Raw genomic sequence first — 12,684 nt, 5'->3', positions numbered from 1 at the left:
GCTCATAATTTAGGTCCAAATTATTTTTGGAAGAGATAGTTACAGAGCATATTGAGAGGAGAGGGCTGTGAGATCGTTACAGACCCCTGGGTGGAAGTTTTGGAGGTAACTAGGAAACTCCATATTATTAAAGAGATGGTATGGCTTGGATACAAAGAACCAGTCGGTGAGATTTCAAGTTCCCAGTTAATAGTTTGGGGAATACATGCTACTCATAGTGGGGGCCAGGCTCTCTGGACTGTGGTAGTCAATGAATTCCTCCTCCAAACTGTCATTGAGCCTGTGAGAAGTAAAGCTTGTGGATGGTTCAAGAAAATGCCTTTGAAGGCCTGACTGTAGATAATAACCCTGGAGTAGGCGATCACAAGTTGTGTGATGAAAGGTAGTGGTGAAAAAAAGTAGAACATTCTAAATTTCAGAAAGGCAAACTGTGATAAATGAGGGGACCCGGCAATAAAATCAGCTAGTATAATAAAAATAAAAATTTGAATGTGGAAGAAGCCTTAGGTATGGTAAAACCAAAGTTGCTAATTCCATTGGGATTCTGTATCTCACACAAGGCAAAAAAGTTAATAGGTAGAGGCTTCAAGGCATACGTGGAAGAAGAGTGGCATCAAGAGAGAGGTCAGAAGTATAAGCAGAGATCATATAACTAAACAGAAAAAAAGTTCTATTTCAGAAAAGATCTCAAACATCAATAAACGTGAGAATGAAGGGAGAATTTAGCTGGAAAATCAGTTTAATGTAGACCTTGCGTATGATATCTGGAAAATGAGCAACATGTTATCCAGCTGTGACATAATATTGTAAGAAAGAAGTGATGTTGCTTTCCAGTGAGGAAGAAGTGGGGTTTAGAGATAGCCTACATCCTATTCTAAAACTAAGTGTGTATTTTGTCTCAGTTTTCAGTAAAGATGATAATGTTGAACATGGGTTAGAGGGCAGGATGGCTAATAACTAGGAGGGAAAGGAAAATTGCTAGTATCACGTATAACATGAGAATAAAACACAGTCTACAGCCTCTGGGGAGAAAAAACAGATAATGCCCATTCCAGAAGTCAGACAACAGCGTCAAATGAAATCACTTGTCTCATGGTAACCTTTCTAAAGTAACTATAACAGGAAATGAGAAAGAGTGATATTTGTTTACAAAAGGTGGACCTTGCCATATTAACCCAATATCTTTCTTTGATAATATCATTCAACTTTTAGATAAAGGAGATGATAGGAATTAGCAGAACAGTACCAGAAACTAGTGGAGGTGATGGTCTATCCATAGAGGATAAAGCAAAATCAAATGATCAGAGGTGAAGTATCCGAGTAAATCATAGAATCATAGAATCATTTAGGTTGGAAAAGACCCTTGGGACCATCGAGTCCAACCATCAACTCCACTCTACAAAGTTCTCCCAGGTTGATCTCTTTTCTTCCCAGCGCCTGCCTCCCACCAAAGATCAGTTTTGGGCTTAAACCTTTTAGATATTTTCCTTACTAACACTGACACAAGAAAGTGGTAGGAAAGAAATTTGTAAATGACCCAGTGCTTGGAGGTACCAACGGTAAGGAGAACTAGGAAACTATACACAAACTGACAGAGAAATAGAAATGCAGTTATCTTCAAGAATATAAAAGCAAGACTTTTTTGGGATTAATATCAGAAATTTCCTCTGGCAGCTGGGAGCTTGTCACTTCAAAAAGATGATGAAGAAAGACAGTATTCTAGTTTATCACAGCATGGTATGAAATGACATTCAGTGTCATCGTTAGAATGACAAATGCAATCTTAAGCATGGCTGGGCAACAGGTTAAGTGCCTTTGCACAGGCGCTTAATTGGCAGTGTGGAACTGCTTATTGGGAGCTCCACACAGGCAGCCACGAGCTGCACATCTCAAAGCCACGAGCTTTGAGATGTAACAAACTCAAGAGGTTGATGTGCCACGATGATTTCTGTTGCCTTCATTTGAGCTTTGTTCGTGTTGTTAAATTGGGTAGGGACAGCCAGCCACAAGCTGTCAAGCCAGTTTGTAATTAAGCCATGATTTGGCATGGCTTAATAAGTTACTACTCCACAGACAAGCTGTAATAACTGCCTGTGTGCATGCTCCCAACTCATCCAGCTGCTGAAGTAAAATGTGTTAGTTTAAGGAACTATACACTGGTACAGCATCCTAGCTAATAAGCAATTATTTGCCTTGGTAACCCAGTCACTTATGAGCATACCTTCACACTTTTCCTCTGTACTACTGGGAGGCTCAGAACTCAGTGCAGTATTGTGGGTAGCATGCTAGATAGATTAGAAGTGTTAGTTTTGTTAATTTCTTGCTGAGATGTTTCCTTTTGCGGTCCAAAATCTTTGTAAACGTTTTACTTTGATGTTAGAATACCAATTTTTGCTTAGACTACTCTCATCCCTACTGCGTCTTCATCATTATTACTGCCCTGGCTTGTTCTTCACTGACTATCTGGACTTCAGATTACTTTTTCTACCTGTTGACTGAAGTATTTTAAGAGAGCTTAAAATGCTTTAAGAGAGCTTAAAATGCTTTAAGGGAGTTCAAAAGCTTAAGCATAATCAAGTGTAAAGTACTTAAGTTCTTATCTTTTAAGCTTATGTTATTGAAGAAGTCAATCAAGTTTGGCGAGCAAGCTTGCTTTTAGGCTCCATAAGATAGATGACTTCCAGTAACAACATCCTCTCAATTTTCAAACACTGTATAGATACAATGTTATATAGTACAGACCATTCTAGTGAAAATTCAAAAATAAGCATGAGATTCAAAAAGAAAAAAATAAATCTGAAGAGATTATCATTGAAATATGCAGCTATTAACTGAGATATATGACTGTCGATGCAATTCCATTGCTACCTTTTCCTGCCCGCTTACGTTTCTCTCCTAAGTATGTCTCTTAACCGTAATCTAATGACAACGAGTTAACAGCTTCCTACTTAATCTTTGTGGTATTTTCCTAATTCATATCATCATTACTATTAATTCACTATTTTACCCTTCCTTACTGTGACTATGAGAAGTAATTGCCTGGGAGAGTGGCAAAGGTTGCTTCACAAAATCAGCGACACTTTAAAAATACTTTCCCACATTTCCATTCACAATCATCTCTTTCTCCCCATTGTTGAGGGAGAACAACAGCTTGAGAGCCCCAGTGAGAGATCGGTCTTGTAACACGCGCTGTTCTCATCTACCCCTGGGTAAGAGAAGCTGCCTAGAACGGGGCAATGTATCCGGCAGAAGCAATTTGATCTCTGCGAGTGGTTTGTATTATTCGAGGATGTTTCTGGTGAGGGCAGTCTGTTCAGATCAGCTGAGCTGTTAAACTGGAATGGATGTGACTCATCATCCTTCTGAGGGGAAAAACACCAGCAACCAAACTGCGCACAGTGTGAAGGGTTGCCCTAATGCACGCTTGAAACATTAATGATGAGCAAAACGTGTCTTGAGAAGATTTTTAGTTTTTTATTTTTTAAAGACTGAGACAGAAAAATGTTGTCTTCTGACAGAAGCTTCATGTGTGTCCAGTAGGTCACTGAACCTTTTCCTGAAGAACTGAACTGCAGCAGGGGCTATTGAGTAATTTACAGATGCATGTAACTGATGAATACTGGTTTAAGTAGAAAGGAAAGGTGGCAAGAAGTCAAACCAACCAAGAAAAGTAACCCCACAGCAAGGGAAGGGTGCTCTATGGTATCCATCCCAGTGGTGGAGAACTCCAGAAGTGGCCCAGCAGGCCAGAGCTGCAGACGTGACTGGTTGTGAACTTGCTAATGGAAACACTAATAGTGGTGAGTCAGTTAAAGAGAGTCGCCAATAGCAAACCCATGCGGTAAGATCAACAGGCTGCACGCCAGCTTGCTGGGAGGTAAAGCTAATAAGTGTGATTGGCAAGAGGGATAACACTGTCTCCAAATGGAGTCCCTCACTAAGTTGTTACAAAGGAGTTAATTCTTCCTTTTCTGCATTTCTGTAGGGTGGTTTGACAGGTGCTATCCCTGACCGTCTCAGTGGCCCATGTCAGACACTTTGTCACATTGCAGCCACTTAAATTTTGAGCTCTAGCAAACAGCTTAGCCTTTTGCATGCTAAATCCAAGTACATCCCCTACATTGTCTTGCAGTATCCACAATTCAAAAATTAACATATTTAGTGTTAAAACATATAAGCATGTAATGAACGTCCACAAAGAAAAGCAAAGCAGAATGCAGGCCAGGTTTCATATTGTTATTTATTAAGGTTTTTTTTCAATTAACACTGGGGTGTTTTTTTCCAATTATATACCAACAGATAGAACACTGTTTTAAGGTAAATATGCTGTATTTAGTTTTGAAGGTGTTGATAAATCCCTCTTCGTCTAGTTATTAAATCCTTCCTAAAAAAAGAAAACGTGTGTATTTCTTACTAGCATATCCACATGGAGATTATTCATGACAAGGGTATTAATTTATAGAAGCTATTCTTCTGGCTTCTAGAAATTATATTAGTGTCTAGGCAGAAAAAAAAAAAAAAAACAAAACCAAAAAAAACCCAACCAACCCCACTCAGATACATTCTCACCATGGTGACCTCCAAGCGAACTGTCACAACAGAAGCTGCTGTTGCCACTACAATTTCCAGAGCTCCTGCTGTTCGTGTTGTTGCCGAGGAGAAAAAGACACTGCCCTTCACTGCACTTAAAGCTCAGTAAGATCAGATTGCAGCTTAAAGATAATGTTCGCACTTTACTGTACATCAGTATCAAAGAGAAAAAATGAGATGATCAAAATATGCCAACCATAATAGTAGTGTCAACATTAAGTGTGCTGTGTACTTCCTTCGAGGTGCCGAGCGCTCTGACTCCCTCCTGTTTCAGCAAAGGGAAACCAGTGTCGTGATCACAGCCTTTGGGTTCAGCTCTTCTGCTCGAGCCAGAGTGCCACTAATCTTGGTAAGAATACGAGCCAGGTAAGCAGCAGGGGGTTGATCCCCCTCCTCAAAGGAAAAATAAAATCTAGTGGTGTTTTTGAAACAGAAATAAATTAGTAGTTGCAGTTATCAAAGAGAAAGTATAAAATAAGAATGGGCGTGTTGCCTCTCTGCAGAATGAATGTTATGAACTCTGTTCCCATGCTCCGCCGAAGGGCTGCCAGTTAAAATAAGCGTTTTTGCAAAGGTCCTTTTTGCCAACAGGAGAACTACTAAGTCAGTGAAATGTGTAGAGCATACCTTTTTAAGAGGCTACTTGTTACCCAGCTAAACAAGTGTATTTCAGATTATTAGAAAAGATTCTCTAATTTTGAAGATAATCTAAAGCTAGTGACAAGAGGATATCGCCTTTTAAATGTGAATATTCAGCTTCGGAGAAATGAGGAGTTTCAGGAATTTTACACTCTGCAGTAAAAAAAAATGAAACAAAACCAACAAAATCTTGGTGATAGGACTTGACATTTTAAAAGCAATATTTCTGAAAGTGAAAGGGCCCCCAGAAGACCTCTGATTACCCTGCTCACTATCAAGAAACTCTGGAATAAATAACTCAGAGAAACTGCAGGGATATCTATAATTAACTATGGCTAAGGGAATTAGTGTTGGAAGTTACCATGATAGTTGTAAAGACTCTGATATGATAAAGTGAGGAAGGAAGAGGACTGAAAGTTATTTGAGAAAATGCTCCAAATCCTAAAATGATCATCATTATTAGTGACATCTCATGTGTGAACCATATGAATAAAGTAATCCATTTTTCACAAGCTGCAAGGTTAGGGTCTGATATGCAGCTTGATGATAGTTTTATTATATGTAATTTATAAAATCTTAAAAAGCCATGCAAAAAAAATATGTTCATAATAGAAGTTAGGCGGTCTGGGAAATGGAGACCCGAATCAAATTATAATTCAACTGATTTTCTAAGCAGGAAGGTAAATCTAAGTTTGGAAATCAGTGTGCCAAAGGATCACTGCGTATCAGAGACGATTCAGTTTGAGACAAGAGTAAACAGATTTCATTTGCATTCATCTAAATAGCTCAGGTTGATCAAAGCTACTACACAATACATTAGAATTTTCTCTAAATTGAAGGGAGCAAGGGAAGGGAGGTGGGCCAACGAAACATTCTGAGGTTTACCCTCCCTTGCAGTAGAGAAGTTCCTCACACTTTGGGCAGAGGCAGACAAAAACCTAACCGAGAAATACACCCTGATGTGCAGTTGTACTGGCTCCTTGGCTCCCAGAGGCAAGCTGTGAGTGACTGCCAGAACAAGGTACATATTGAAATTGGGTTTTCTTGTTTCTGTGCTTTTTGTTTGTGTGTTGAAGATTGTTTCCATTTTGTAACCAGAAACTTAACCCTTGCTTTGCTAGTATAATCTTTTTTGCCTTTTTTAGCTCTGCCTGGTAGTAATGCTGATTTCAAGTAACTGTGTCAAGCACAAGGCACATTATTTCTAAAGAAGCATCAAGTCCAAATAAATGAGCTGGCACATATACCTTTAGGATAGCCACAACCTGGGAGAAATTTGAGAAACCAAGGCATTTCTTAACAAATAGCAAGAGTCAGTGTTACACTCTGGGGAGAAGTCTTTCCAGTGGGGCATTTATTCAACACATGGGATTGTGCAATTGCAGGTGCCCAACTGAGATTAAATCTTTTGGAGGTTACGGAGTGCTCTAGCACTAGTGAGGATGCAACGTATCGCAGGGAAAGAGGGGTGAGGCAGAAGAATAGGTGGAACTCCAAAACAGTCAATCGAGAGTGCCATAGGGAACTGCAGAGTGTATGACTACCAGGATAAGCCAAGTGAGTATCTTAACATCTAGAAAAAGATTCAAGAAATGTAAATATTACATTCCGTTGCAAAAGGGTGTAAGAACAGCAAAATTCCAAAAGCTGGAAAAGAAAGAATGACAACAGACAGTGGAGAGCACTACTGTGCAAAGCTCTCCAATGGTAACAAGCTCAGCTTTTTCATAAAGTCTTGGGGAAAAAAAATAATATATATATATATATATATATAAATAAAAGAGAGGCTCTGCAGGTGAAGTGTTATAAGTGCAAAGGTAAGTACATAGTGAACACTGCCAAACACACTGCTGGCACTGCCATATCGTAGTAGGATACTTAAAACTGCGTGCCAGCAGTGTATAAGCTATAGAGACACAGAAAACCTCAGTGCCAGTTTACTCAGCTAGAGGGGGACCTTTGGATACAGGCTTTGCAATGATGTCTGTTTATCTAAGGTAGGTCAGTGTTAGCTGAAACACCATAAACTGCTTATTTGCATTGCTAGACAGGGCTTGGGAATTTTCACTCCTCGAAAAAAAAATGTTACTTTTTTCCATTACTAGCACGTTGCTATTACATTGTCATTATATTTTTTTGCAAGTCATGAGTAAAACAAAGGAGGATACAGTATTTGCAGAGATGTCAAAAAGAGCAGGGGCATTCAGTCTCCAGTGGCTGTGACTTCCAGGTTTATTTATTCAGTCTGTGGCCCTCTGGAATAGGCTGTAGGCAAGATGACTTGCTCTGGTAGTGGCAGTAGCCTACTTCTTACCACCATTGCTTCCAGGGGCCCTTTTCCTGCCCAGCAATAAAAGAACGGGAAGGACCACAGCCCCTTGAGAAAGAGGGCTTTTAGAAATGAGCTACTGTCAGAACAATTAATCCAGTAATCACTCTTTTCTCCTCACAGGTCTGTGGCGCTGCTTGGAAAGGAGGAGACCAACATGGAGCCGTCTGAATTACTTGGTGATGCTAATCTACTCTCAGCTGCTCTGTTTCTTGGGGACTCATCTCTTCAGCATAGGAGACTTGCTGCAAGCAACCTGTTGTATATATTTGGTAATTATGGCACTTTCAGGAAATTGCCACATCCTGCAGCCGAGCATGAACTGCAGTATATGGCCCTCTCCTGTCACTAGAGAAAGGCGTAGCATCTCAAAAATGGGCGCCTCTACTACAGAGCATCTGACAGGAGTTCAGCAGAGCGGAGTCCTTTGTGCATGCCTGTTTGATAGAAATCATGGATGGTCTCAGACAAAACGTAGACTGTGACTGGCAGCGCAATAGCAAGAGAAGGAACGTTAATAGGCGGAACATACGGGGACTGAGGTAGAAACATGTATTTCAACTTCTATTTAAACCTTGTCATACAGCTGTGTGGTTCTCCTTGTATCATGCCCCATTACATACAGAATCTTAGTGACCGCTGAGGGTTGAAGTAACAAAAAGAAGAAGTTATACTCTATTTTCAGGCACATTTAACTCAAACCACAAAACCAACAACTTCTGAATTCTAGTGATAGAATTACAAGAAAGCCCTTTGTGAACAACGATGCAGGCAGGAAGGTGTGACTAAAGACTTAAAGTCTGGGATTTTTGTTTTCCAAAAGCGAAACAAAGGACTGTACACCCAAAGTACAAGGAAGTCAGTGAAGTAGAAACCACAGGGGATGAAATGTCCACTCATCCAGCACTTTCAGATTTAGAGGACAGGGCAATTTAGTGAATCCCAGAGATGAGAAGACAGAATCATAGACGAACTCATGCAGATTAGGAATCATGCCTGACTGACTGCAGGAGCAAGAGAAGTAAAACACACAGCCCCAAAACACTGTCAAAGCTGACATACTTTTGAGAAATGGCATAAATTCCCAGAGAAAGAGGGAACGGTATGTGGCTTGGGGGCATCAACTGTTCTTTCAGAATATTGGAAAGGTGGAAAAAAGTCTGGAGACCTCGATCAATTTACTGAAGCATTTGATCGTGTTTCTTTTGGGGGAAGATACATGCATCTCATTTTGTGTCGCTTTAACATTCATTAGTCATTTGTCAGAAGAGTTTAAAAAGCAAATCATGCAGTAGTCCAAGCAAAATATGTTTTTCTCTCCCTAAGTCTTTGGGTGGAGGGGAAAGAATCCTGGACTGAGGATGAGACTATCATAAATCCTGATTTAACAAATATATGAGCCTGTATCCTGGAGTACAAGATCGAAGAGAAGCATTTGTTTGGTTCCAAGAGAGAATCTCACTGGCCCTTGTCTCTTCAGTCACTACAGCTCGCACTGTAACAACGAGAATTACTTTTCAGGCTGCTATATCACATCAGATTTTGACCAGAACTTGGAGAAAGACAAATAACTGGACTGATCACGTTCCTATTAATGTCTGCCATACAATTCCTATTTATTTCAGAAAAAGCAAGATCAGTCTGAAGATATTTGTAGGAGCGTTTAAAGAATTGCTTTCACACCTCATTTTATACCATTTAGTTCTATTGGCTTCAGTGGGGTAATATAAGATTTTCAGTCTTAAAAATAAAACCAGAATTAGGTCAGTTTGTCTTTTTATTAATTATTCATTGCCTAAGCCTAGGGACTTATTGCAGTTGAGGCCCACGTGCACTGGTGCTAAAGCAGTAGCAAAAAGGCAGTGATTACGTATTAGGCCTTTAGGTCCCTGGCATCAGTAAATTATCACTGCTTCTGTATACCTGCAGTGTTCCAGACAGACCTTTGTAACTGGAAAATACAGTTGCACTTATCCACATTATTTTAAAATTTTATTTCAAAGGATTCTGCGAAATATAATCTGAACACACATTTAATAAGACATAAATACAAATAAAGGCAACCATTGAAGAAGTGCATCTGTCCCTGTAGTTAAAGCCTACTAAATTAAATTTTAAAGAATTCACTCAGACTGGAAATCATATCACTGTGTGTGGGCATAGAAGGCAGCTCAGTAAATTCTGGCTCGGTGGGTGAGTCAGCATGAGTCATCAGCAGACATACCATCCTACGGTTATATGAATCCGCAAGGTACATTTAGTAACATTTCACAGTAACAAAATAATGCCATCCTCCTGCTTTTTGTCTCGATGACATTAATGGCAGCCCCAACTTTCCTTAAATATTGTAGGTGTTCTGAGCTCAACATGTGACATTAAAAGCAGAAAAAAAAGAAATCGCTCTATTTTCATGTTTTCATTAAGCAAAACTAACACAAATATTAAAAGCTGTTAGGAAAGCCTTGGGTTGTAAATGAAATCATTTACATAGTTGCGTTACACTGACAAGCAACTGAGCAACATCTGCTTTTCAGGTGGATTTCTGATTACTTGATTGAAACATGAGGAGTTTCTTTTTTTCTCTTCCAGTTTCAATTGTTTCCATCACTCAGAATTTCAAGTGGGTAATAAGATGCTACGACAAATGAAGTTATTCATCTGACATCACCAACTGTGTAATAAGCAAACTAGTGTCAGTTTTGTTCTGAAGGACTTTTTAATTGTGGCATCTTATTGAAAGACTCTGAACACAAAGTGGGTGAGCCTAAGGCTGAAACTATTCCTGCTTTCTCCTCTTCCACTTCTCTTAATTTCCATGGAAAAGTTAAATTGTTTACTAAATATTTAATTTTCCTCCAAAACATATTTCATTTTCTTCCAGCCTGTCATTCCATTCACAATATATAATTACCCAGCATACCCCAATTCGTACAGCTATGTAGGAAATGTATTTTTCACTCCTTCTCACATTAATTTTGGGAGCTCTATTATTTAATTTTTCTTTAGTTTTGCTAAAGTTTAGGGAAATTTTGCAAGTGATATGGCTGCACTTACGCTCTGGTGAATGGACTAGGATTGCTCAAGGGCATATACATACACAGCCATTTGGCCGACTGACCACCTCACAGCCCAGGCTGGAAACTAAACCCACTGCCACGATTAGTCATCCACTTGCATCCCACTTATTACAGTGATGCCACACAGATGCAGCCAGATTCACATCAGCTAATCTAGTTACAAAACAGAGGCCCTGGTTCTATCAGATGGGTTAAAATCTGTGTAAATAGAAATGGCTTAACCTCTTATTTTAGGCAGCAGACTCTTGTTTCCCGCTCTCCCAATAGCTTGGCAAATGCATTCTGAATTTGTTCTCTCACTATTGTCAAGGGGAGGATGTTTCCTGGATTGACTCCTAACTATTAGGTTTTGGTTTACTAACCAATTCCTTTCCCAGGTAAGTTGTCTCTATATCACCTACTTAGTATTTCAGGCAATTAACATTGCCCTTCATTTGTATTGCTGTGTGCTACTAGCCTCAGTAAAAACTTGTTTATTTTTTTTAATTCTGTGAGTTCTGGGTGAGGAAACATCAGTTTTGCGAATCTTGTTGAACTGAGGAGTGAACTAGTGCCATTAGGATGGGTAACTTTAGGCACGTCTCGCAGAATAGCACAAACCCCTTGAAGGTTTTGCAAGAAGCCCCGAGGGCGAAGTGCTTTGTGACTGTCAGAGGTACCTTAAGGCAGGATTTGGGCTTCCAGTCTTGGGCAACCACAAGGACAAACTCAAAGCCACATTCACCAAACATCAATGCTGTTTACTCACAGGGCACTCAAGGTTGCCATCTCCCCACACACAGCCCAAAGATTTCAGCACTTAACCCAAGTTGTATATAAGATCAGTTAGCAACGTGTCTCTTAGTAATAGCTAGCATATCGCAAAAAACGCATGCCAGGAAAATCAGAAATAATTTTCTTCAGACATCTTCTCTCAATAACACTATTCAGTAATAGCGTTACTTCAAATGTTTTACTCAAAGACAAGTCTTGTAGGACATTGCTGCTTTTTGACTGCAAACAGTGGAGAGTGGAAACACATTTTCTGCAGAAAATCTCATTATTGTGGATATATATAGATGCAATATACACTTACGTACATACACATACTTGTTTTTCTAGAATATATTCTCAGCATGTAGTCTTTCCACAGAAAGTCAATATTCAATATGCTTGGTATATTTTAAGCTGTATTTTATACAAAAATGTAAAGTAGTGTCTATTTTAGTAAACTCATTAACAAACGTTGCTGGAAGCAACACTCAGCCTTCTGATACGTTGCTCTTTCTTCAGCATTCCTTACAATTAAAGTGGGTTGATGAACACTAGTTTAAGTTACCAAAAATGAGGCAAATTCCCCATTTCCTTATGCTTTCTATCAGCTACTGAAATTAACATTTTCTGTAGTTTTGGGGGAATTTTATTTCCAAACTTGCTATAAATAGGGGAAATCCACTCTGGTAACCATACAACGGGTTCAGAACAAAGGACTTGTCAAAGATGATTTAGTACTTAGCTACAACAGATGATGTAACAAGCAATAATTCTTAGGATACCTTTGAGGGAGGATCTCTCTTCCAGCAGAGGTCATCACAGCCTGAAAGAGGTGCAGGAACTTCATTTTCTTTCACCACAAGATCTCCCAGGAGAAACCTCAAAACCAAAGCTCACAGACTCACACCTAAAAAAAATTCAGTCAGACCTAGAAAGCTGAAGCCCTTGTGAGTAATCCAGTGAGTAAGCCTACAAGAGGGGGGAAAAACCACAGGCACGTTTACCTGTTTCCACCCTTAAATGCTTTCAGGTGCGTTTAACAGCAAATTCCCTGGGCCACATAAAAGAGTCACTGGCCCTGCTCAGCGTCTCACCTGCCTGGGCAGTAGAAGCTGCTGAGTGCTCTGGCAGCCTTTGCTCACTCTCATTCAGGCTGCCTGAAAGGGTGGGATGGGTTTATGTCCAGGTCTTTGGTATATCTTGGGGCTGGGGCTGCTTCTCTCTTCAGCAACATAGCCATTGAATGGGTAGCCAAAAAAGCATTTAGGTACCTCCGTCCCCTTCAGACCTCACATA

At 39.8% G+C, this 12,684-nt stretch overlaps 1 long non-coding RNA gene across 1 annotated transcript; it reads left to right on the top strand.

The window, feature by feature from the left end:
* Positions 1–4,372: 4,372 nt before the first annotated feature.
* On the top strand, positions 4,373–9,952 carry LOC134513808 (uncharacterized). The gene is made up of 3 exons (XR_010070516.1): positions 4,373–4,939; positions 6,127–6,250; positions 7,682–9,952. It is a non-coding gene; the product is annotated as an uncharacterized LOC134513808 (long non-coding RNA).
* Positions 9,953–12,684: the final 2,732 nt, after the last annotated feature.

Source organism: Chroicocephalus ridibundus, chromosome 3, assembly GCF_963924245.1.
Source record: "Chroicocephalus ridibundus chromosome 3, bChrRid1.1, whole genome shotgun sequence".
NCBI lineage: Eukaryota > Metazoa > Chordata > Aves > Charadriiformes > Laridae > Chroicocephalus > Chroicocephalus ridibundus.
The sequence above is the reverse complement of the archived record's forward strand: the minus strand, read 5'-3'. Positions and strand labels throughout refer to the sequence as shown.